The sequence below is a fragment of the Xiphophorus couchianus genome, chromosome 1, assembly GCF_001444195.1.
Source record: "Xiphophorus couchianus chromosome 1, X_couchianus-1.0, whole genome shotgun sequence".
NCBI classification, from domain to species: domain Eukaryota; kingdom Metazoa; phylum Chordata; class Actinopteri; order Cyprinodontiformes; family Poeciliidae; genus Xiphophorus; species Xiphophorus couchianus.
Genome location: NC_040228.1, coordinates 2,670,941 through 2,696,731, shown reverse-complemented (window position 1 = coordinate 2,696,731; position 25,791 = coordinate 2,670,941).

The window sequence follows — 25,791 nt, the reverse complement described above, 5'->3', positions numbered from 1 at the left end:
TCCTGAAACCAGTTAAAACTGAAAATGAAATTCAACACGCTTCATTGGACAAGTGTTTTCTTTTTTTTGGCTCTCACTCTCTAAAAGTTAAAACACACATTCACACAATTCTGCGGCCATTTTTGGCCTGAATGTTAACGTGTGAATCTCTTTCACGCCCCGTCCAGCGCTGACGGCCCATATCATCGAGCCGTTACAAGACAACAATATGTTTGGAGAAAGAGAACGTGGTTGTGCTTTACTGACAGTCTGCACCCACCTAACAGATTAAAGAAAACTTTATGCTTCTTTTTCTTCCAAATGGAACAGTGAGCACTGTAGCCACTCCCTCATTGTTACTCTAATCAGACCACAGGACATGGCTCACTAATGGTCTTTACTCCTGTGTGCATATGCAAACAATAATCTGGCTCTTTTTAAATTATGCTTTTGAAATAAGGGCTTTTTCCTTCATGCCAATACATGACTTGTTTCTCTGTGGATAATGATGCTCTTGCCAGGTTCAGCCAGCATTTTCACAAGGTTGTGTGGTTTCTTTATGTTGCATGTTTTCTCTGGGACACAGAACCAGCCAGTCTCCTTCCCTTTTTAAAAGTGCTGTCCGTGCCTCTGTACAATTCTTTCGGCCAGTGAATGTGGGACCCTCAATCTTATAGAAATTGTAGCTAAGGACTAAGATGGGTGTAAATAATTTTCAACATGCAGTAGTGGGCGCACTTCCGCTAATGTGCTATCAGCAGAGCAATTAAAATGTTTAGCGCACTTAGCTTAATCTAAATTTACTTTTCAGGCTAAATTATAAACACTAATTTTTAACATCCGTGTTGCAGTTTTGGTTATCAGCTGTAGAAAACTCCAAGAAGTTTATATTCCTGCTCTTAGTAGGTGAAGACTCGTTTCCTCCCTCAGGTTCTCGCATTTTTGCCCCAAAATGTATTTAAACTAGAAACATACAGGAACAAAATAAAACATCGACAATAGAGAACAAGATATAAACATACATAAATATTTAATTATTATTATATAACATGTAACTTTTATTGTCAAAGTTAAAATGGTGCCCGAGGGTTAAAGTCTTTCAGGGGCAGATCATTTGAACTGAAGTCAACACTTTAATGCTTCAGCATTAGCTTCTGCTAAATACAGTGTTGGTGCAATTGTGTTAACAGGACTAATAGGATTAGTGCTGTAGGGTTAGGGCAACTAGCTCTTCAGTTAGCAGCAAAACATAAATAACAAAAACATAACTTTTTGTCATTTCCAATAAGAGAAACTACATTTTTGAAATTAACATAAATTTAAATTTATACTTTCTAAAGGTTTGAATAATGTTATCCTTCACTATTTCTCAGTATTAGGTTTCACATGTACATATGAAATATAACTTATATTGTTTGAAGAGAAATTTATTTTAATAACTAACTGAAGAACAAGCTATAACGATGTCTTGTGTCATATGGAAAGACAAATAAAAACCATTGAGGCCAGAGAAAGTTTTTTCACTAAAGAGGCAGAGAAGTGCATTAATATTTGAAAAACATATTATTGCACTATTGAAAGTAGATTTAAAGTTTTGACAGACTTCCTGCTGTTCTGAATTGCACGTTAATTGTCTCTGAAAAACATGAGGCTACATTTCACCCATCTGTACGCTGTACTATTTAAAAGCATTGAAGGTCCTGCCACATTGATTAAAATATAATACTAATAACAATAACTCTGGCGCTGTGAAAGGTGTAAGAGGTCCGAGGGGTCAGATTTGAAAAGTTTTTCCACTCGGCCAATTTAAGCTCGACAATAGTTGGAACTCGCTTTCCTTTCCAGAGGATGGTAGCAGTGGGTGGACGCCTCCAGAGTTTTGTTTGTACCAGACGGATAACCTCGATACTCTGAGCACACAGAAATTCTCCAGGCGATCGAAGCTGTCGCACTTCATAAAAGAAGTTGGCAAAAAAAAGTTTTAAAAAGTTAATGTTGAGAGAAAAAATAAACATCTATATTGGTTTCTGCTATCTAGATATTGAACAGAGTATAAATAGCCTTCAAACTTTGTTCACTTATAACTCATAAGTATAACAGACTCCAGAGTGTGTGACATAAGTTAATATTTTTACTTGGAAGAGAAAAAAATAAAACTAATAAGTAATATAGTGTGTGGGTGGGGAAATGTATCTCATGTACTTTATATTAAAATGAGTTTTATATTTTTCTGCTTTAGCATTGTAAGAGAAGTAACACAATTAGCATCAATGCAGTTTAACAAGGCAGGTAATTGTGCTAAAGCTTTCTGTTAATTACACACTAGATCTGAAGATTCATGTAGATGGAATCTCTCCTGGGGCTTGGCTTCTATTTGTGGAGATTTTTTATTTTTTTACAATTACGGTACATAAGTTCACATTACATGTTTCTTTTCCTCATTATGTCTTTCTGCTTTTTTAAATTTCCTGTTTTACGTTGGCTCGGTGTATATTGTAATGAATACTAAGAGTCACAGCTTCTTCACAACTATTTCAATTCCTCATGAACCTTTTTCACATTTTGTCACATCACAATCAAAACCTCAGTTTTGCAATTTAATTTTTTGTTTTGGACTAACATGAGGAAGTGCCATAACTGTGAAAACATTTTACTTTTAAAAGTGATGGAGCTCAGTCAGACTTTGATTTATTGTTTATGAGCAGCCTTTTTCTAGACATCGATTCTTATTTAGAGTTAAGTACAGACATTCTAGTACATTAAGATCTTTGATAGCCTTTTTTACAGCATCTTGAAGGTTTTCTTCCAGGATCACCCAGTATTTAATTTTACCAACTTTACAACCAGATTCTTTGTCCACCACTAAGGAAAAGTATCATCACTGCATTATGCTGCCACCAATATATATATAATATCAGAAGATTTACAGTGTTAGTTTTCCACCCCATAAGTCTAAATAAGCTGCTGCTGGCCAGCAACGTTTACACTTCCACCTGAAAATGCATCCAAAGAGATGAGCAATTATATAACTATACATCCAACAAGAGTGCAGTAAGTGGTTTCCGGACGGCAGGCGAACAACAAATCACTTGTGTTTTCCAGCAGATATTATAAAGCCTACAGCAGCGAAACCAGCTGACCAAATGTACTGGAGCTCAGCTTGGGGTTGCTAGGTGATGGGCTGGCCTTTGCTGGGGTTGTTATGTGAAAGGCAGATCCTGCTGATTTGAGACATTGCATTGCGAAGGTTTTTGTAACAGGTCATTTTCCAGACATTAAGTCAGTGCCAAAAACCATCTGAGTGTTTTTTTTAAATACTTGGGCTATTTGCCGAAGCAGTAGAAACCCAAATGGAAGTGCAAACATGTCCACTTTAAAGCAGTGGAATTTATTGCTCAAGCTCAAGCTAATCAATAATTGTTGGTGTGTTGTTTTATTGTGACTTGCTGTAAAATTGATTTTTCATTTGCACATGAATCAAGATCTGAATTGATGTTCAAAAACGTCATGTTCCTTTGCTGAATTCCATTTCTTGTCAGGAACAAGGATCAAAATGTTCCTTTGTTTAAAATGCTGTTTTATATGAGAGGCTGTTTAGGAAGAAAACCATGTCTCGTCACACACACTAATAAAGACTCATACACACACACAAAATATTACAATTGCACATATATACTATTAAAATGTTACACACACAAACAATTTTTCTATCACACGCATACACAAAATACTAAAATTGCACATATGCACTACTAAAAGACATACTATTCTGAATGATAGGTCAAAAATGTATGTGTGTGTGTGAACTAACACTAGGCTGAACAAATGAATGAATGAATGAATGAATGAATGAATGAATGAATGAATGAATGAATGGGGATGAGACTTGAATTTGTCTGTGTGAGTTGTCACAGAAGAGGCGGGGCATAATTTGGAGATCAGATCGTCCATGTTGATACCACAGTGAAGTTAGATTCAAGTTGGATATTGGCGCTCCATGGGAGCTCAAGGTTGATCCGATTTATGAACGCTAATTTCGGCCGTCAGTTCTCTACTGTTCCCTCCTCAAGCTCTCCGAGGTTCATTTAGGTCTCTAACGCGTAGTAGAGCCCTAAGTGAACCTCGGAGCGCTTGAGGAGGGAACAGTAGAGATATGTGTGAATTTAGTATTTTATGTATGTGTGTGAGAGAAAAATTGTATCTTTCACACATGTGTGTGAGAGATACAATTTTGTGTGTGACATTTGAATAGTTTATATGTGTAATTTTAATATTTTGTGTGTGTGTATGAATCTTGAGAGACAAAAACATAGTTTTTGTCCAAAACGGCCCCTCATAATTTTAACCAAAGAAAGGGATGTAACATTAAAAATTCATGCTCAGATTTAGCTTGTCATGTCAATTTTTAAATTTTTTGAATCATACTTTTTATTTTCTTCTGGTGAGCGATGCTCACCTCACAGCGGACCAGGAAAGCTAACGCTCAAGAATGTGACATTTTGCGAGGATGTGTCAAATCCCGTTCTATATTTAAATCTATTGCTCCCTATCTTCCTGACTGACTACTCACCTTGGCAGCGGCAGCTCTTGGATCAGATTGGTGTTGTTTTGGCCTCTGCCCCTTCCCTCTTCTCTGCCCACTCAGATTTCGCTCCTGACGGCTGCCAACCCAGCCCGTCTCTGTGAGCGGTGAGAGGAGCGTGATCAAGACTGAGGGTAAAAACGGCCTTACAGAGAACACAATCATTACAGAGAACACAATCATTACAGAGAACACAATGACAAAAAAGTTATTTTATCATTTCGAAAATAACTTTCAAAATCGAAGGGTTAAAGCTGCCCATCACAGCAGAAGCACCGTTTATTTCACGGCAACGTCTGTCATATTATGTCTTTTTTTTCACAGTTTTTGTCAGAAATCCTCATCTCTTTCTAAATAAAGTCAATATGTTTCAAATCTTGGAGAAAAATCTACAACAGACTGACTGAGATATGGTTTGTCTGTGACAGCAGCTGTTATTGGTCTCATGGTGACTTAACAGGACAAGAGGGATGAACTCTGTATTACATACCACACTGTACAACTTACTGACTTTATCATTACAAATGACACACAGCCAACGTTTGAAAACACACTGAGAGAAGAGAAGGAGATTAAATGGGAAAAGTCTGACTTCATAGAACACATCCCTGCATGAAGATGTTTCCATCACTGACAGAAATGTTAATGAGTTTGGACAGAAATCAGTAATGCACTAATTCCAAACAATGAAGACAAACTTATCTTCACTTGTCTTTCGTTGTTACTTTGACATGCAAAGGGTTGTATCTTTTTGTCTCAAATGTTATAGGCAGGGAATATTCCTATTTGTAAATTACAAGGCTTTAAATAGGACCTCAGTCAGGTGGAAGTTAACTCAGCAAGATTTTACGTGTAAGCACTTTATGTGTGTGATTTTAAGTAAGTTTAAGTTTTAAGTATTGAGTCTCATGTCCCAGATTTTCTACAAATAATTTTTAAACTGTGTTAGTCTAGTAAAAAGCTGCAATACCTATGAAATAACAAGTGGCAATAGTGTCTGTGTTTTATAAATGTGCTGGGCTAATTATTCTCTCAAAAATAATGTTAGCTCCTACACAGTTTGCCTCTCAATTATTAATATTTTCAGCTTAATTTTGAAGCTTAATCAAGACAGAATGTTTCTAGGATCCTTGAAATGGTACAAAACTAACAGGTTACTTTTCAGCAGGATATAGAAGCTTGTTATAAGTCATTTTTAAAGGACTACTTCTACTAACATATTTTTGTCACTTATAACAAGACATTTTTCCATTGTTGTAAGTGAAAAGTTCTTTGTGTCCCCAAACCACAGATGAGATTGCTTAAACAAATCATATCTACTGGCATATAAAACCAGTTCAAATGAAACAATACATTTGTTACTTCTTCCAACTTCTATAGCTCACACTTTTGATATTGCTTTGGACCTTAAGGAGGAGCTACAGCATTTCTGAACATCACATTTATCTCACTCTGGCAGGACTTACGTTTTGTGCTCAATTGTTTAGCTTCATTGTGCCGTTCTGCATGTGTATCATTTATAATGTGTCCTTGTTTGTGTGAGGATGGAGGGTAAAAACTAAAACCACATTAACACAGAGTGAGATGAGAGTTATGAAGTCACCATCTTGTTATAACAACTTTTTCCACATTTAATGATCTTCTGACCATCTGGAGATGCAAGTGATTTATATATGGTTTATAAAACTGCACTGTAAAATCGATCCAGAAATCAGTCAGACTTTTATCTGTGGAATCCACTTCAAGACTCAAGGATGCCAATGTGAGTACATTTTCATCAGGGCAGACAGAGAACATGCATAACATTTCCTGAACTTAAGCTTTGTAATGGACATTTGAGTAACAATCCCTTAAAATGACATTGCATTGGTGTATAGATACGTTGCATGTTATTGTTTACATCCGGAAACTTTGCGCATGAGCTCAAAACTGGAGGGCAAAAAAATTATTCTTTCACATGCCGTCCATGGCTGCATGGAACAATTCTGTAAACAAAATGAAACCTGGAGATGCATTATTAATTTAGTGCAAAGGGAAAATAACGCAGAAAAAACATTGAAGGATATTTTAAAAAGCACTCGTATTCTAATTTTTTCTCGCTCTCTGGCGGCTAGGCTACGCTACACACAGACCCGACTGACAACAACTCCACTAGTGTATCCGAATTAAACACCAAAAAAATCAAGCAAACTGTTTTCAACACAAGCAGAACATTCAGTTTGTTCCAGTTTTATGTTTTTCTTTCAGGCTTGATGTTTATTTTGCAATTATTAATGAGTGATTCGTAGTGGGATCTTCCACTGTTTGTGGCACCTAAAAGTTCTGACAATGATTCAGCAGAATTGTCATAAAACACATTTAGCCTGGTTTTGCGACTGCTCAAATTGCCTAAATATCAGATGCACAGAACGGAGCTACAGTATATGTGCTTAAAGCAGAGTACCTTCATAAACATGTAGCACATGAACAACAGTAAGACTAGTTAAACTAAAGCAATAGAATAGAAAAAAAATCCATCACAGAACCACAAATCCATTATCTCGGATTCTATATGAAGCAGTTAAAAAAAAGCAACAATAGATTGTATGACCGCAAACAAAAACCACGAGGTTTAAATTGGAAAGAACACAGAAGGATTTCCTGCTTACAGTAGAACGAGTCTTTTATTAACTAATAAAAAATTAGTCAGAAATATTTTAAGATTACATTACAAAAAAAGGTTAGACTACCAAACCTCCTGCAGCACAGAAAGGATATTTCATATATACTTCATATACTTCACTAGTAAACTTGTGTTGCTGAAGAACGCAAGTCAACAACACTCAAAAAAAATTCCTTTTAGGAAGAACAAGCTGCCTGCCTGCAATGACAGATGGAGCAGTCAAAGGAGAATTGTGAAATGTTGAGATCATATTGAAAACCTTTTTATTTGCAGCAAGAATCTGTGTTTTTTATGAGTGGGGCTATTCACTTTTAGACAACTTAGGGAAACTCCATTACGCATAGTGGAAAAAAGAACATATTTTGTTTGTCAACTCCTCTGTAAAAGGTTTTCTACATTTGTTTCATTACCGCTCTTTTCAGTTTGAAATCTGTGTCTGTTTTCTCCCTCTGGGTTCTAACATCACCCTCTGCAGATAAAGCCTGACTTCAGTAATTACAGTGGTATTTCACTTTGTGTCAGCTTCTTCATTTTCACCGCACTTATCTATTACAACTTCATTTCCTATGAAGCTTGCAGCGCAGCCTTAATTTCGTATGCAGCAGCAGCATGGAGGTGTTTCTCGATGCGGGCCTTTTATCAATAATTGAAATGAGAGAACATACTATGTGAGACGTGATCCACAAACCATGAGAACCAGCCAAATGCTTTGCTGTCTGTTATTTACTGGGGGATTAGTGATATTAGAAGTTTGGTGCTCAAAATGAAAACTCAATCGAGTTGGCACTCCCACATTAATTAATTAGATAAGCTAACACAAAAAACAGCAATACAACTACTTACAGTGTATTGGTGAACCAGTGTTAGGCAGTTGGTCTTATATATTTCATGACAGAAGTGAATAATTACTGCACATATTAGTATTTAATGCCAAACAGGAAGTCGTGGTTTGAAGGATTCTCTTTGGCTGACATAGGTTTTAACTTTGTGCTTTGCTGCCCCCTGTGAGCTTTGCACATTTAAAACAACAACTAGTGGGGTATTTGTAATGGAATGTGGATAGAAATGTTTTTGAAAATGATCCTGTGTGTACAATATATTTTTTAAAAGATTTGGGGGAAATATTTGTTTTCATAAATACACAGCTGTACACTGTGTGTACAAGGTCTTAAGATAATGTCATTTAATCTTATTTTTCCCGTGGTCTTAAGAGACGGGATTATTTTAACCCCAAGCTTCTTACTCTGTGTGCAGTTCGACAGGGTCGCATTGACACTTTGTTTTGTGTAGTTTAGGGAACTGATGGTCTGACAGGACAACGCCCCCCCACCTCCACACTGTCCGACCATAACATTGCAAGAAGATCACAGGATGGTTATATATAATTTATAGTAAATTATATTATTTTGTCAGTAGTGGAAATAATCATTATTCTGTAAAATAAAAAAACATTGAATGCTACATTTAGTTTTGAACATCATGAGAGCTTAAAATTATCAACCACAGTATCTTTGTTCAAGGTAATACTGTCCCATATAATACACAATTAATACTGGAGCAACACCATAACAAAAATACAAGCTGTGTAAAATAAACATGCCTATAGCTAAAAGGTTTTCCTTAAAAGTTTGAGTTGCACAAAGAAATCTTCATCCTGTGACTCGAGGCGTTTGAGGCTAATGGTAACTAGCTGATAATATACCTTTGCTAACCAGCTTTTTTTTTTTTTTTTACTTCTGTTGCCAACCCATACAAGGCTATGTGAATCTTGTTCAATAAAACGTTTAAGCTAGCATAGCACTATGGGAGTTAAGACTGTAGAGAGGCACACAGTTCACTGCCAAGAGCCACAAACAGACCCCAGAAATGTCACAGTTCTGTAATACAGCAGGATCTCCTGACCATCTCTATATTTATAGTCTCTTCTGCTTTTAATTTAATTCAAGTCAAACTATATATATATTTTGTGTATATAGACAGAGATACACACAGTATGTAACTATATATATATACATACTGTACATACTGTGTGTATCTGTCTATATACACAAAATAATTATTAATACCATAAAAGTATATTATAATCATGTTTTGTTTAAACAAATTTTCCCATAAATCTCCTATCTGGAGATCTCTGAAGGATTTATTTTGGATCAGCATGACCCATGGATGCCTCAGTGTTCTTTTTTGTTCATAATTTTATCCTTCATACTAGGCTTCAACCACCATCCGCCACTAACAGGCAGTCTGAATCATTGACAGGATGTCATCACTTTGCTTGGAGAAACAACATTCTGACACATTCAGAGAAGAGTGAAGACATGCTGCTGGTCTCTGGAGAGACATTTTCCTGGCAATATGAAGATTCTGTCAAAATGCATGCACACAAACACGCAGACAAACAAGATGGCCGACAATTCTGACCGAGCAGGCAGGGCTAAGAGGCGCAAACACACAAATCGAGAAACACGTGAGCGTGCGCACAGCTGAACAGCAGGTACGACTGAGCGGCCCTTTCGCACATCTCTGCCTTCCTCAAGTCTCGTTCGTCCTGCTTTCACATTGACAGCGCCCAGCGGGAGAGCTTTGTGGAGGACAGGAATGATGGGAGCTGTTAATGTGCGCTTCACTGAGTGTGGGAAGTGAATGGTTATAACCTCCTGATTATAGAGTATTAGAGATGGATATTTTAGAATGCTTCACTTGAACATGAAGAATTACAATATCAGATTGATTTGAAGCTACAGAAAAAGCAACATGTGCGTACTTTTTAACTTCCTTTTCACTTTTTAAGTAGTCTAAACATAGGCTTCACATTTAAGGGTAAAATTAATTCAATAACTTTGATGTAACATGTTGAGCAAATTGAATAAATTTGGGCTTAATTGTGACTATAAAAGAAACAACTCTGATTCTTTTTAAAGCTGCGGCAGGTATATATATATATATATATATATATATATATATATATATATATATATATATATATATATATATATATTTGTTAGAACTGATATGAGACCAATAACCTATACAAAAAAATCAAGCTCTTCTTCCATGTGATCCTGCTGCCATTTGCAGAAATACACTGCTTGGTCTGAAACCACCAATCAGAGCCAGGAGGACGGTGTAATGCTGTCAATCATCCTCGTGTCTCTGCTGCTCAAAATGGCTGCCTTGCTGCAGTTTTGCTAATGTTGGAAAAGCAACTTACCGTTACATCTACGATGTCTGCCGTAATGTTCATAAAAAGTTTTGGCAAAAATTATATTGTGAAGACTGATATGTACCAGGAAGTAGAAATTTGAGGTGATTAGCTTGAAGCTAGTCTGGTAAAACTCTTGTTTGGCCATGACATGTGGAAGCGCTAGCTTGACCATGAAGGAAGCTACATTATGATGCCTACCAGACAGCGTGTGTGCTGTACACAAACATGCCACATTGCAAAAATATAAATTTCATAGAGTTTGGTAGCCTAGTTACAATATAAGTCACTTTAAAAAACAAAAGCAGAAAAAAACTATCATGCATCCAATTCAAGACCACATATGACAGTGGAACAAGTTTGATTTAAAACATTTCAGCTGTTTAGACTGTCAAAAGCACCTGACATGAGTCATGTATGGTCTGGTTTATGTGACTTTTGCATGCTTAGTTTGTATACGTGTTCTCCCTGAGTAACGTATTACAAACGCAAGTGCACTCGTTCTTTTACACAGCGTGTTTGCAACTGCATGCATGTTTGGCAGGTATTACCAGTTTAGCATTTAACACCTGTGCGCCGTGCCGCCTCACAGCCTCTCGGCCGCTCTCTACCTCAGCGAGACTCCACTCTCTTCAACGGAACCGAAAATGGAGTTGACTCCAGCTGGGTCCCCATGAGAGTACACAGCACACACCTTCAAGGAGTATATTTCAACACTCCACATGAATAATAGCAGCACTTTGTATTGAGGGAAATGTTTTTTTTCTGCCCTCCACTCTCCCTCACCCCCATCCTCCTTTCCTCTGCCTCTCTCCATTCCTTGGCAGCTCAAAGCAGAAGGGCATTTCTTTAAAGTAAAGACGTTGACCTTTACAAATAGAGGTGGACCACAGCTCAGGCTGCAGCTCACTATCTGCGTATCACCATATGGAAAAGACGCATTTATGCCACAAATAGCACAGGAGGCGCGCTAAATGGGCTCGCACGCTTTTATTTTTCTCATCATCCCGCCGTTTTCCGGGAGTTTTTCTGAAGAGGAGTGGAAATTGGCTTAGAGAGTTTGATTACACAGGCTCAAACTTTTCACAACATAATCACAGAATGATGAAAAACACTCAAGTCATGCTTGAAATTCATGAGAGGCCTTTCTGCGGCATATGCAACTCAACAGCTGCCTGATGCCAAAGTCGCTTCGGAACAACGAAGAGGCGCTGCTGACGTCCCAGAGGTACAGCTCAAGAAGAAAAATGCATACAGTGAACTTGCAAAGGCGATCATAACCTTTGAGCTTTTTTTCTAATTTTGTTACATTACAATCACAAACTTCAATGGCATACAATCTCATACACCAACAACCAGAAGCAAAACAAAAGGCCATGGCTGTTACACATAAAAATCTAAAAAATGTAGCATATATTTGTATCCAACTCCCTTTACTCTGATACCATTAAATAAAATTTAAACTATAATTTTCAAAGATGTTTACTACAACAGAGTATTGAGGCCACACTAAGAAATATATATATATATATATATATATATATATATATATATATATATATATATATATATTTTATGTGTGTGTTTGGTTGTTTTATTTTTGAAATTGAAAATGTCTTCCAGTTCCAGTGTTAAGTGTTCAGGATTAAAGTTTATTGGTCTTTGAGACGGCAAACGTACATTGTTACGTTATTATCAATATCAAAGTGACAATATAAAGTAATATTTATATTATTGCTATAATTACTGTGAAAATTAATTGTCCTACAAAAGTAGTACAAATGTGTTTCATGTGAAATAATAGAAAACCTTAATTTTACATAGAAATTAGCCTGGTAAGAACCGGATCCCTGTTCTATGCTTCACTTCGTTCAGAGCGTCTGTTGAGAAACGATTGCTAGCTGGAGGCTTGGACTCTTCTGCCCAATCTCTTAACATTTGCCCATGACATATGTGATGTGACAGTTCAACACTATGAGCTTTACTGAAATCACTTGCACTGTAAATAATCGTTCTCCACTGCGAAGGGAGAACAGCCGAGGCGGCTGTTGATTCAATATAAGGAAGACTGAACATCTTTGTTAACGTCCTCTGCTGCCAGCACTAAAAATACAGGCAAACTACAATTCTAAGAAATCAACATCATTGTTCACAGTTTTTCCTTCTGTTTGCTGATTGGCCAGATAGAAAATCTACCAGATAGAATCCAAGGCAAGGGGAGAAAGTCCAGACTGTGCTGGAAGTGAGATGATTCTTCAGAGCAGCGTTACAAAGGAAGGCAATGGCCAGGCTACGGAAATAATAGGAGGAAGAGAAAAAGAAGTTCCAGATTCCCTGCATAAATAATATTAAAAAAAGCACCAAAAAAATTCATGGTGTATTTTGGCTTCCTTTCTCTCTTCCTCTACAAAAGCTCTGATCTTAGCTGTGTGCTCCATAGTGCTTTTTATTTTTTTGTCATGGTAATGTGGAGTTTGGAAGCAGAAGGGTGAGAGTGCAGGTAAGAGAAAAGGAGATAAATTGAGAACATAATAGAGACGCTCACTTTTCCTTCCTTGACCATTTTCAATCCTTTCCCATCACACTCTTCACATGGGACAAACACATTTTCATCCACATTCATTTATTCCAGCATCAAAACATTTTTTTTTCTATTTTTCCCCATCTTTATTCCAAGCTTCCTTCCTCTCCATAATTTCAGCACCAGGTCCTTGGATCTTTCACGAGGAGACGGTGGGCACCTCTCCAGGGTGTCCTTTGGATTTGACTGAACCACCTGGGCTCACTGCACTTCACAGAAGACAGACAACACACATTCAGAGCGATGCAGAAAGTGGGAGGAATGGGCCAGCTGGTGTGTGTGTGTGCCCGCAACTTACGAGACACATAAACCTTTTCGTGTCGTTTCCCAACGGGCCTCCTTTCAAAACACGGTCCGTTCTTTTATTCCATTCAGCTACCCCTCTTTAAATCCATCTTTCTAATTCAGGCGCTGACTTACAAATGCTCGCGCACTCACAAAATGCATTATCAAATGGCACAAAAACAGACACATACACACACAAAGTGCAGTCCACCGCTGAGCTGCACAGCGGTTGGAGAGCAGAGAGATGTTTGGATGCAGTCCCATTGTTTATTGGGGGGAAAAGCAGCAGAAGAATAATGCAGAGAGCCACTCGTCAAACCACTCCACATGTTCAGCATTCCCCTCATCAGCTGGGCAGGAAGGCTTTGGATTTATCACCTTCATAGAAAAGTAAATGTATAAACAGGCCAGAGAAAACAAAGAGGATGACCCGAAGCTCATGAGAAAAAAGAGCACAGATTGTTAAAATGTGATTTGCTCTAAGTGGACTTTGTGTCCAACTCTTAAGGGTTTTTTCACACCTCATAATCCAGCAGACTCTCTTACATTGGCAACCAAATTTGCAACATTTGTTACATTTTCAGTTGGTGCGGTTTGCATTTACACTGCACTGCGTCAAATGAACCAAACCTGTCGCCTGGGGTGGCGCTGCAAAAAAGAACTGAAGGAACCGACATAAAAACCTCTGAAGAAGACATGAGCGCAACTTCCTTGTTCACAAAATATATATATATAAAAAATTGGAGGGGCATCAGATTTTAGCGGTTGCAGGATTTTTCTTATGTCGTTGGTAAAAGACGAGTCCTGCTAGCGCTAGGCTCTCGTGTCTGTTTTGGTCGTATTTATCCAGAATGTCCTACACTATTGTTCACTTCCTACTTTTGGAGCGGTCTCCGGCTCGCTTGCACCCACATAAAAACTGCACCAGAGTTCACAACAACTAAACCAAGACCTAGAATTTGCTTTTTTGGTCCGATTACACATTGACTAGGTTGTGTACAAATCAGACTTTATAGACAAACAAACTAGAGTTTGATTAAAGCAGAACAAACAGGTCTGATGTGACTGCATCCTTTGTGTTACTTTATCTTGTAAAGTTGCAGTTCGCAGGTGTTACATCAGTTATTAGTATTAGTAAAACAGTTTGCTGAATTAGATGACACTGTTCAAATGCTCTGCATTGTAATACTCTACTTTTTAAGATAGATAGATAGATAGATAGCATTTATTGTCATTGAACAGAATTCAACGAAATTTCCATTGCAGCTCCCGTGCAAAAGGTCAAATATATACAGTATAAATAAGCAAACACACAATAATAATAATAACAATATATACAACTAAATTAATGAAGAGTTCTTTATTTTACATCGATATATAGTGTTACTATAAGCACCGTTGTGTGTATGTATAAACAGTATAATTCATACAACATTGAACAGATAAGTGTTTCTTTGACATCTACTTCCACTTCAGGATTGTGACAGTGGACGACTCTCCAAGGTGAAATTCTGTAAGTACAGAGAGCATATCAACTTTTTAACATGGTTACTCTCTTCATTGTAAGCTGCTTTTAATGTTTGAAACAATATAATGTGCACATACAGTACATTCTCTGGTATGTCGTTTACTTTTGCATATTGTATAAATATTAGTGGTGGTCATTGTTTCTTGAAGTTTGCTTGCTTGTGGAGCTGTGAAAAGCAACTGCTTGCACTTTTTAAAAGACAATTTTTTAACAAATGACCAACAATATGTCATGATTTTTATTGCTTTTACCACCACAAAAACGTTTCAGGCTCAAGGTTCGTTTTTAACTTTATTTTTAACTCCAGGATGCCTCCATGTTGGAGGTCTTTCAGGCATGTCTCCACGTGAAGAAGATCCTAAGCCAGACTCAGAACTCAATGGAGGCACTTATCTGATTGAATGCGAGCAATGCGCATCTAGAGAAAGTGCTTTCCGCAATGAGTATTTTACCTGCATATTTGTAGTTCCAACAAATAGAAAAATATTCCTAACTTAACAAAGCTGTATGTAAGATGGTAGAACTTTCTGTCAGGGCAGGTGGAGAATGGAAGAAGGAAACCAAGGCTGCTTTATGGCGTAGCGTCCGACATTTCACAAACAATGAGCGACATCACCTGATACACATCAAACTCTATTCAGCTGAACTCTACTTGCCACAGCTACCACAACAATAAAGGTAACATTAATGCAGTCAGCTTTTCAACAGCATCTATTCTGGCGCACTTTGTTTTTGCCGAGACCAATCTCATGACATGCAGGATCCATCAAAGATGGCATACAGTAACAAAACTGACCAGAATCATCTCCTTTCTATCACTTTGTGGGTGTTTCACAAGCTCATCCATCACACCTCTTGTGGGTAGTGTGAGGCCCGGCTCCCACCAGAGGTGTCAGCCTAATATGATGGATTTTGATGAAATGCCTCCCACAAGGTTTTAGGTACTGGAGCTGTCAAGGGTCACACTATAAATGTCCATCTAAAAAATCTACTGCCTCCTTTATTTAATTCTTTTACATTTTGTTTTGCAGAACTTAAATTTATATTTATGCTAAAATTTATGCTTTGCAACAAACACAATTCAATAACTTGTTACCAATGATGCCATTGACATTTCTGTGATTTATTGAAGACCGAAAACGGGACAGGGGCTTGGCTGGTGTTGGGGACAGTCGGTTCACCCAGGGGCAGGCAGGTCTGAGCGTTAACATAAGAATCCTGGGTCTGACAGGGTATCAATACAAAGCAATTTATGGAGCTCCATGAATAATCGACCTTCTTGATAACAGGCAATTTCTCTGCTCTGCTGGTTACCATTGCCTGCCGTAGACCAAATAAGAGCAGAGAGAGGTATGCAGAGGGAAAGATTGGAAAAGAGAAGTTAGGGCATTGTGATTAGAGTCTTATTGCTAGACCTAAAGTGACACCTTTAAGACTTCTGTGTTTGCATAGAAAGTGAAACCTTCCTCAGCACAAACAGCATATGCAGGCATATAAATGTAACATATGAAATGTAACTTCTGGTGAACATAAAATAACTCCTAAGCTGTGTGTGAAGCTGCCTGTGTGGAGAGAAACGCACAAAAAACAGAATGGTGGAAATTTTCTGGGATTATAAAACACATTGGCCAGTAAAGAAAAGAAAGTTAATTTTGGATGCCAGGATTTATTCTTTGTACTCTTACCATCTGCAGGTCTGGGGGAGTTAAAATAGCATTTTGGGTTCTGTGTGGCTGAAAACATTTCTGGTGTAAGTCTGGTATGGATGCAGGTGTTTTTAAAACCGTCAAGCTGTTGTAAAGACAAAAAGCATTCCTGTGTGGACGGGGCGTCAGGATCAAGTACTGCCTCGTCTCAGGAGATGGATGCAGCCAAGTTTGTTATAGTTCCTTAAAACTAACTAAATAATGACAACTGAAATTGAGGAAACGTTTTTACCAACTGAAATAAAGAACAGTACTTAATGGAAAAAAAAAAGTTTAACTTACTGGAGCTATAGCGTTTATAAAACCAACTAAAACATATAATTAGATATCTAATACCCTTTGTTTTTGTGTTTATCAATTATTCATTAGCCTTTCGAACTGATGTGAAGTTGATTTTATTGTACTTTTTTTTATCCTCCTGAGACCCAGCAATACATTTTTGTCCTCTGTGGAGCACATAGGTTTTTTGTTCAAAACTCTGAAACCATACATGCCACTGTGTTAAATCCTGTTGGTCCTTAGAGAGGACATCCTGGGCCTCGAAATGTGTTCATATTTGCTACAAGAGAGTCCCGATGTCCTCTCCAAAGGACATACTCTAAAAAATAAATAAAAACATGTTTTGAAATTTTTTCAATTGTAGTGATGTTTTTTCACTCCAAAGAGTCATGTAGTGTAAAAAAAAAAAGAAATTGAAAAACTTTTTTTTCTCTGGGTCTCAGGAATATAAGACGTTTACGTCAACTGTCAGCAGTTACAGCACTCCATAATCCTCCTGGTTGGTCACAGCAAAAGTTGGTAGAAAATACCAAAGCCAGTTGGTTGTTTAACAATAATTAAATACATTTGTGGGGATTAGGGATTTTGTATAGGTTGTGTTTTACATTTAGTCATATTGTGTCCAGTTTTTCCCCACTTAGTGGTTAATCAGTGTCTTGTTCTCTGATTATGTCCGCCTGTATTTTTGGGTCCTGTGGTTGCTGGTTCCTTTCCAGTTACTGTGGGTTATTTGCATGAGGCCCTCCTGGCCTCTATTTGTAATCGTGATCACAGTTGTGAGATTAAAAAAGTGTGTTCATCTTTGCCGCTCCGCATAAACACCTCTGGATTTGATGATCTATTCTGAGTTAGTCTGAGAAAAATCGGGGGCCCAGATGTACGCGTCAGCTGTGTGTTTGCGGAAAAATGCCAAATCAAAGCCTCACCGCGAGAGTTGCTACCTGTGTCTCCATAGTAACAGAGTCGTGGCACACTCACCTGGCTGCTCCTGCTCTGTTCCATACATTCATGGTTCATTGGCAGAAACAGAGATAACAAAGTTCAGGGAAGTAAAGAGGCAGGAGAGGAAGAGTTGGATCAAAGAGGAGGAAGAAATGGTTCAGTCCGTTCTCTCTGTCTGCCAAGGATCTACTCTTGTTTGTCAATGAATATACCTTCAAAACTATAAGAATGGTAAAAATGTGGCCTTCTTTAGAGACAATTTGAACAAACCATAAACTTGCCTGGGGGCTGCACAGTGGCGCAGTTGGTAGCGCTGTTGCCTTGCAGCAAGAAGGTCCTGGGTTCGATTCCCGGCCGGGGTCTTTCTGCATGGAGTTTGCATGTTCTCCCTGTGCATGCGTGGGTTCTCTCCGGGTACTCCGGCTTCCTCCCACAGTCCAAAAACATGACTGTCAGGTCAATTGGTTTCTCTAAATTCTCCCTAGGGGTGAGTGTGTGTGTGCATGGTTGTTTGTCCTGTATGTCTCTGTGTTGCCCTGCGACAGACTGGCGACCTGTCCAGGGTGTACCCCGCCTCTCGCCCGGAACGTAGCTGGAGATGGGCACCAGCAACCCTCCCGACCCCATTAGGGACAAGGGTGAACAGAAAATGGATGGATGGATGGATAAACTTGCCTGGTAAAGTAAAATGCTACGTTATAAAAAAGAGAAAGTTTTTCCAGTTTCTGATTAAACAGAAATGTGTGACTCTTGGAAATATTCATCTCACCATCTTCCCTCATTTGGCTTCCCTGCCAGCTCACCTGTCAACACTCCAGCTATATCTCATCTAGACTGTGAATCACTTCACCTGCTGCAAAACAGGCTGTGTGGGCCGAACCACAGGCAGAGCACGAAGACAAAACAATCAGACAAACTGGAAGGACACGCAGAAACTTTTCAGTAAATCAATGTCCTGGTGCACCAACACACATCTTCAGTCTCGCTGAATTGATTGGTTTACAAGTTCTCTTTCCCAATCATATACTCCCCAATTATTCCCAATTCTACAGATATGACACAACTATTAGCTCTTAGTTTTTTTAAATATATAAGTAAATCATGTTCCTAAAAACTATGAAGAGAACCTGCATAAGATTCAAACATCCAACAGCTATCGACTATATGTTGGTCAAACATATAGTCGATAGCTATATCGCAGAATAATGGAATAGAACCGGAGTCCTATTCCATTATTCCTAGCTGCGGTATTCAGGCGACGGGGGCCTGCTTTCAACACTCTAATTTTTTCAAAGTAAACGCTGCGTAAAGCTACTGTCGTATTTTTTTCTGACCTATCAATGTTAACAAACCAAAAACATTATGCAGCATTTTTTTACAGAACATTTAACCTTGCCACATTTTTGAAGCATGCAAGTTGCTTTTTTAGTTTTTCAAGGTAGCCTCTCCTTGGTGTTTATGTCTAAACACCAATTCTTTTGAGTCTCTTCATGACGTCTCCATAGTCGGTTGTTTCTCATAATGTTGAACTGTTTAAATCTGGTGTTAAATGTTAAACTGCCACAGAACAATATTGTGCAGAAGTGTCTCGACTTGCAGCTGTCTCTTGACTTCAACTGTTTTAGAGCAATGCGGCTGAGAGGATGATAATCTCCTTCTGCTCTTCGTGGCATCTCTTACTTTGACTTCCTCTCTGCTGAGATCTCTAGCAGCCAGTGTTTGCACTCTAATCCAGTCTTGACGTATGGCTCATTAATTGAGTAAGGTAAAGATATTGGATTAAAAGCAGATTATAGACGATTAATGCTGCATAATGAGGGGTAATCTGCTGTTATACCCCGTGTTTTAATGTGTTCTGCTCTCCCCCCTCCTCGCTGGCGGAGTCGTCTGCCTCAAGGTGCAAGCCTCTGAAATATTCATGAGATGTCGGTTTGCTAAAATAAACAGGATCTGTTAGAGTGTGTGAATGAAAAAGGTTTGTCTTCAAAATTTTGCAGATGTGAATTATTAGCACGTATAGGCTGATGTAGCACACACACACACACACGCTAAAAAAATTTCAGACTGTTCCAGCTGGTGCTAATTGGACAGACAGAGACTGTACAAATACCACATGGATGTCAGCATGAAACACACACACGCAGAAACCAACACACACTAACACACATTCTGCCCTTGAACGGTATGAAGAAAGTGGGAAGGTCAGGCAATCACCAGAGCGTCCTCCGAGGCTTCCCTGCATTTGGGACGCCACCTTTGGGAGTCCCCAAGCCTTCTCCACGTCTCATTCCCTCCACCCCTCTTTACTGTCATTTCCCCACCCTTGCTCAATTATATCCTCCTCCACCCCGGTTTTTTCTTTGCCCTTATTCTCATGAAATGGTTAAAAAAAAAAAAAGAAAAGAAAATGGCACCACTAAAATCTCCATTAAAACAAAATAAAATCAGCTAAAACCTGTAAAAACCTTGGACACTTCTTGCTTATTTCCAAGTGGTGGGAATTTCAAACATAATTATTTAAAGTAGTTTATTTTCCAAAAAAAAGAAATTTATAATATAAATATGCCAATTAAAGAGCTTGTTTTATAAAATTTACAGGTTAGATTTAAAAAAAAAAAAACGTTTTATTTAAAAATGTTTTTTAACATGTTTTTGTTAAAATTATTTTGTTGAGACAGTGTAAGACAGGTAATCTGTGAAAACAAATCGAGCCCCTCTGCCTTCTCCCAGTGCTCCCAGTACAAACTGCAAAAAAAGCCAATCAGAGCCAGGAGGAGGGTCTCATTTAGGCCTGTCGTGATAAATAATAAATCAATTAATCGCATTATAAATGAAAGTTATTGACCTCATTTTAATTTATTTACAATCTGTATTCTTTTGGTTCAATGTAGTTTTTATTTACACTTTGTTGACCTGCGATGTCAAAAACTAAACAGTGTTGTGTTTAGTTTTTATTCAAGTGCATTTTTCTTAACGAAGACAGAAAGTCCGTTTTATTGTTGCTTTTGTTTGTTTTGTTTATTTTGTTTATCAGTTACAGTGTTACGTGTTTTTTTGGAAATAAAGTGTATTTACTTTTGGCAGGATGTGCTTGCATTATTATGTTATTACCATTATATCAGTTTAAAATGGTCTTCAAACAATATTATTGTTTATTGCAATAATTTTTGAGACAATTGATCATTCAGCAAAATTTGTTATTGTAACAGGCATGAGAGTCGATCACTCTCATGCTCATCAGTCAGAAAACCAGTTGAATTCACTGGTTGATGTGTGCAGTAGCTGGGCTCATCAAAATAAGGCATCGGAACTGATAACCTATTAATTGAATCAATTCAAATTTTGTAACAAAATACTTTTTTTTTTAAAGAAAGAAATTGTTTTTGTTTTCTCTAAAAAAGGTTACATTTACTAGAACTAGAAAAAAAAATAAAACAAGCATGTTAAACACTGCTTTCTTAAATATTGCTGCTTTCTGGCATTGCCTCCCACATGTTAATTATTTTTTTTGTTTCACCTATTTTTTCCAATTGGCCAAGTCCCAATATCATAATTCCCTCAGATTCACCAGCTCCCTGTGGATTTGAATCCTTTCCATTCTCCCTCATAGTCAGTACAACGAAGGTCTGAAGAACAATTCTTTCAATATGTTCTTATACAAACACCAATCTCTGTCAGATTTCATCTTTCTAAAGTCCATCCCAGATGTGTCCCATCCCAAGAGAGAATCCCCAGTCCTCCCAGAATTATGAAATAGCCCCTCCAGCCTCCTCTTGGTGTGGGGAAAGGCGTGCTGATGAATATGATGGGGTCAAAGCAATTAAAATATCCTCTGCTGCTCTTTTCTCCCTACATGTAAAGGGTAAAATGAGAGGCATGGATTGTATAAGGAATCTGAAAAAAGTCCATCCTCTTTTAGCCAGAGAAATCTATTTTGAAGGCTGAATAAATGGGGGGCTTGGAGGGGCACTGTTGGCTTTTATGGGAACCCACACAAGCAGAATTAAGGCCATTTAAGGTTATGGTGGAGAAGATGCTTGTACATTGGTGAACAAAGGGAAAAACGTAGCCTGTCATGTGTTTCAGTGGATTTTACCAGAGGAAAATCACGTTCGTGGTACCAACTCCCTCTTATGTCAGCAATGAGTGAAAGTAAGAAAAGTTTTAGAAGTCATCTTAATGTCTTAGACTAGGACTGTTTATCTCAAGCCTTTCAACTTGTAACTGGGTCACTACTCACCAACTTTCAAAGCTAGCAACACGGGATGTAAAACTAACAAATCATACAGAAGACAGAAATCATACTTAAAGCAAAATTCTGAATAAGAACAAAAGGTCAATAATTTTATAGAGATGCTATTTTCAGAATCCCAAAAGAGTTTTTTTGCTGGTCCTGTTGCCATCTTCTTACTTGCCAAAGGCCTCCGTGTCTGACTTTCAAACAATTCTTTCTTTGGATCCCAGCTAACACAATCAATCTGAAAGTAAGCCATTGACTAAAGTAAAATCCATCAGCCAGGAAAACCAGCTCAGGGACTGACATTGGTTTTCTAGCCTGCTGGTCACTAAGGTTCCAGCCAAAGTCCTGGAGCAAGACCCTTTTGACCTTGTGTGGGAACAAGAGCTAAGGTTTTGATGTTAACTTGAAATCCAACCGAGCCAACTTTAAGGTTGCATTCACACCAGCCCTGTTTAGTCCAATTAATTGAAATCTAGTAAATTTGCCTAAAAAGTCCAGTTAGAAGTGTGAATACATAATCAAAATTTGATGCAGACCAAAAACAACAAACTCCTGTCTGCCTTACAAAGCTAGGACTCAGTTTGGTTGAAGTGAACTCTTCTGCAGTTAGAAAGCATATGTGAATACCAAGCAGACTGGAGACCACTAAAAGCAGGAAACAGACTACATTGCAGGGCATTCTGGGTAAATCCAAGCAAAACAAACGTGGAACTCTGCTGCCAGCAGAAGCGGTGGTTTGTGGTCTTTTACCAAAGACAAAAGAAAAATCCTTCAACAGTTAAAATCTAGCAGCACTCCATTTTTGTTTACATTTTGTGAAGAAGTTGCGCTCAGTGTTTCTTCAGAGGATTTTGTGGTGCTCCTTTAGTGGTTCTTGGTGCAACATTTGTTACATTTCCAGTTGAAAATGTAACAAATGTTGAAATTTTTTGTCCCCAATCAAACTGAGTCTTCTGGACTATCAGGTGTTAAAACACTTCAAGACAGATTAGCCCTGACCTGAGGTGACCAGCAGCATTAAGAGTCACTCAGATACATTCAGACTCCAACTACAACTTAGAAATCCAAAAGGAACACATACATTAGTAGCACATTGCAAAGTGACTAAATTAAAAAGGGATGAAATAATTGTCTCAGAAGAGTACTGTAAAACTAAAGGAATAATTAATTTGATTAGTAGAAATGACTTGGTTATGTTTGGTGTGAATGGTAATTGATTGTAAAGTACCTGCTGCTTCACGGCCAAAGAAAGAGACCAAGAAACATGTTTTCAGCTGGCTTTGAAATGGCTACCTGTATCTAAACCGACTTAATTCAAACTTATGTAGCTGAACTAAGGATTCAATTCTTGGTCTTCAAACCACAGATGACCACTCTGCAACTGAGCTACATCTGCCCAAGTGCCCATTTTTTATTCATGTCTTAGATCAAAGTACAAAGGAGCATCAAAGCATCTTATTCTTATTTAAACTTTAGTCGCTAAAGTTTAACCTTTATAATCTCAATAACATATTTGTAATTCTCTACTTTATTCAGTGTTCCCAAATAAAGTACTTTTGTCTAAATTTAGAGCTTAATTTTTTTTTTCTTACATCAAGAATTTCAGCTCTTGTCCTAAAGAATGATTATGTGTGATCATCTTCAGACTATCCAATCAGTGCAATCAGTCAAGTCCAGTACAATCACAGCACCCAGCAAATACCGCCAAAATGATTGGTTTACTCTGCCAGAGATATGCTATATCTAAAAAAAAAAAAGATTTTCACATTGTCTGCCTTTTTTTTTTACATGAAGTAATGATGGGCTTGAAATATAATACTTTTATTTTATTTTATAAGGATCTAGTAGAGCTCACTGTTAAACTTTGACAGTGTCTATTAAATCTCCATAGACAGAACATAAAGTTGATTGTGTAACATTGAAATTAAAGTGAAACCTCTTCTGCAATATATTTATTTTCTTCAGACAATAACGGATGAAATAAAAGAGCACAGAGAGAAAACTTGTGAACCTCTGAAGGTAATCTCTGAGACTTTGAGGTTGTTTTATTATTGAATTGTAGCAGTAATCCACAATGCCTTCCATAAGTATTTATTCCTGTTCAACCATTTTCCATTGTGGAATTACAAATACAAAATTGTATGTAATATATAGTGATTTTGTAAGTATATTTTTTAAATGCAAAAGTTCAGATTCTCCAGCTCTAGCGTCTGCCACTTTGGACGCGTTCTACAGGCATCGAACGCTCAATCTGAAAACATGCAGTGTGAGATGTTGACGCCCCTAGACACATGTCCACCATATACTCTACATCAGGGGTCTCAAACTCCAGTCCTCAAGGGCCGCAGTCCTGCAACTTTTAGATGTGCCTCTGCTGCTCCACACTTGAATAGAATAATTTGGTCATTAGCAAGACTGGGAGAACTGATCTACACAAGGAGGTAATTAAGCCATTTCATTCCAGTGTTTTGTACCTGTGGCACATCTAAAAACTGTAGGTCTGTGGCCCTCGAGGACTGAAGTTTGAGACCCCTGCTCTACATGGAAACCGGATATCCCTGACTCTCAAGTTACATTCAGCTTGAACACACTATCAGAATGCTTGGAGTACTGTCCGAATATAAAGTGTGCAACACCCTTGTTATCTCACATTAGAACTGTCAGTAAGAAATGTTCCTGTTTATTAAGACATAGTGAAATGGCGACAGACCGTCTACGGTCTTCAGTTTTCCTGCTATGCACCTGCAGGTTCTTGTGGAAATCATTTATGACGCAACTTCACGGCTGTATGTTTCTCTACCAAGACCTTTGCATAGTGGTGCTGATGTTGAAGGGTCTGATCTTAAAGAGGATGAAAGGACACCCTGTCCTGCAGCATCTAGCATACCCTGCTCTGTCCCCTGTGTCTCCCCCAAAAAACAAGCCCCCCCATCCTCTTGCTCCCCGTGGGGGACGGGTGCCATGTGGTGATGAATAGTCAGATGTGAGGTAGGAGGACATACAATGTAGGTCGAGCTCTTGGGGTTGCAGTCTTTGCGAGTGTGTGCATGTCTATAGATTTGTGTGAAGCATGTATTTCGAGGCATTTGGGGGCACAGGGAGGTTGCTGGGTATAGACGGTTCTCCACTGAGAGGTGGTGTTGTGGGGGTAAGGTATGGGGACGATGCATATTTCTGCTACAGTATGATGTATGGGGTTCCTGTACTCCGCTCTGCACCTGTTCACTTCGCCTATTCTGTCTCGCACACAATGACGCGCACCCACTCGCGGCCCCTTCACCCTCACGCGGAGACAAGGTGTAGATAATCAGCTCATTTGTTATGGCGCAGTTAGATTAGTGTATGAACATATGCATGATGATGAACTGCACTGCACCATGCAACAACCTTGTCCTGCAGGACCGCAAAGTCGCACAAAAAGAGAAGAATGGCGTAAAAAAATGATAGTGTACTAAAGTTCAATGACGTTGGGGTCAAAGGAAGCTTGAGTGGAGTGTGAGGCTGGGAAATCGAGGTCATCCAGGGTCTTTTTTGTTGTGCTTTTTACTATTATGTTTTTTACCTCAAGTCTTCAAGGGGCTTCATTCAGAAAAGGCTTTCCCTCTTTGTGCTTTAGTGAATAGATTTGTACTTCTGAAGTCAGAAAAATAAGCTTCACTAAAACACAGAATCAAAGCAATTTCTGTTCGGTTTCTTAGGTTTTAACATATCTTCACTGAGCAGTTGATTCTTTTACAGGAACAGGGTGTCACACTTTTACATCAGCAAAGAAAAAAAAAAACGTGTGTTTTTGTTCTGCTTT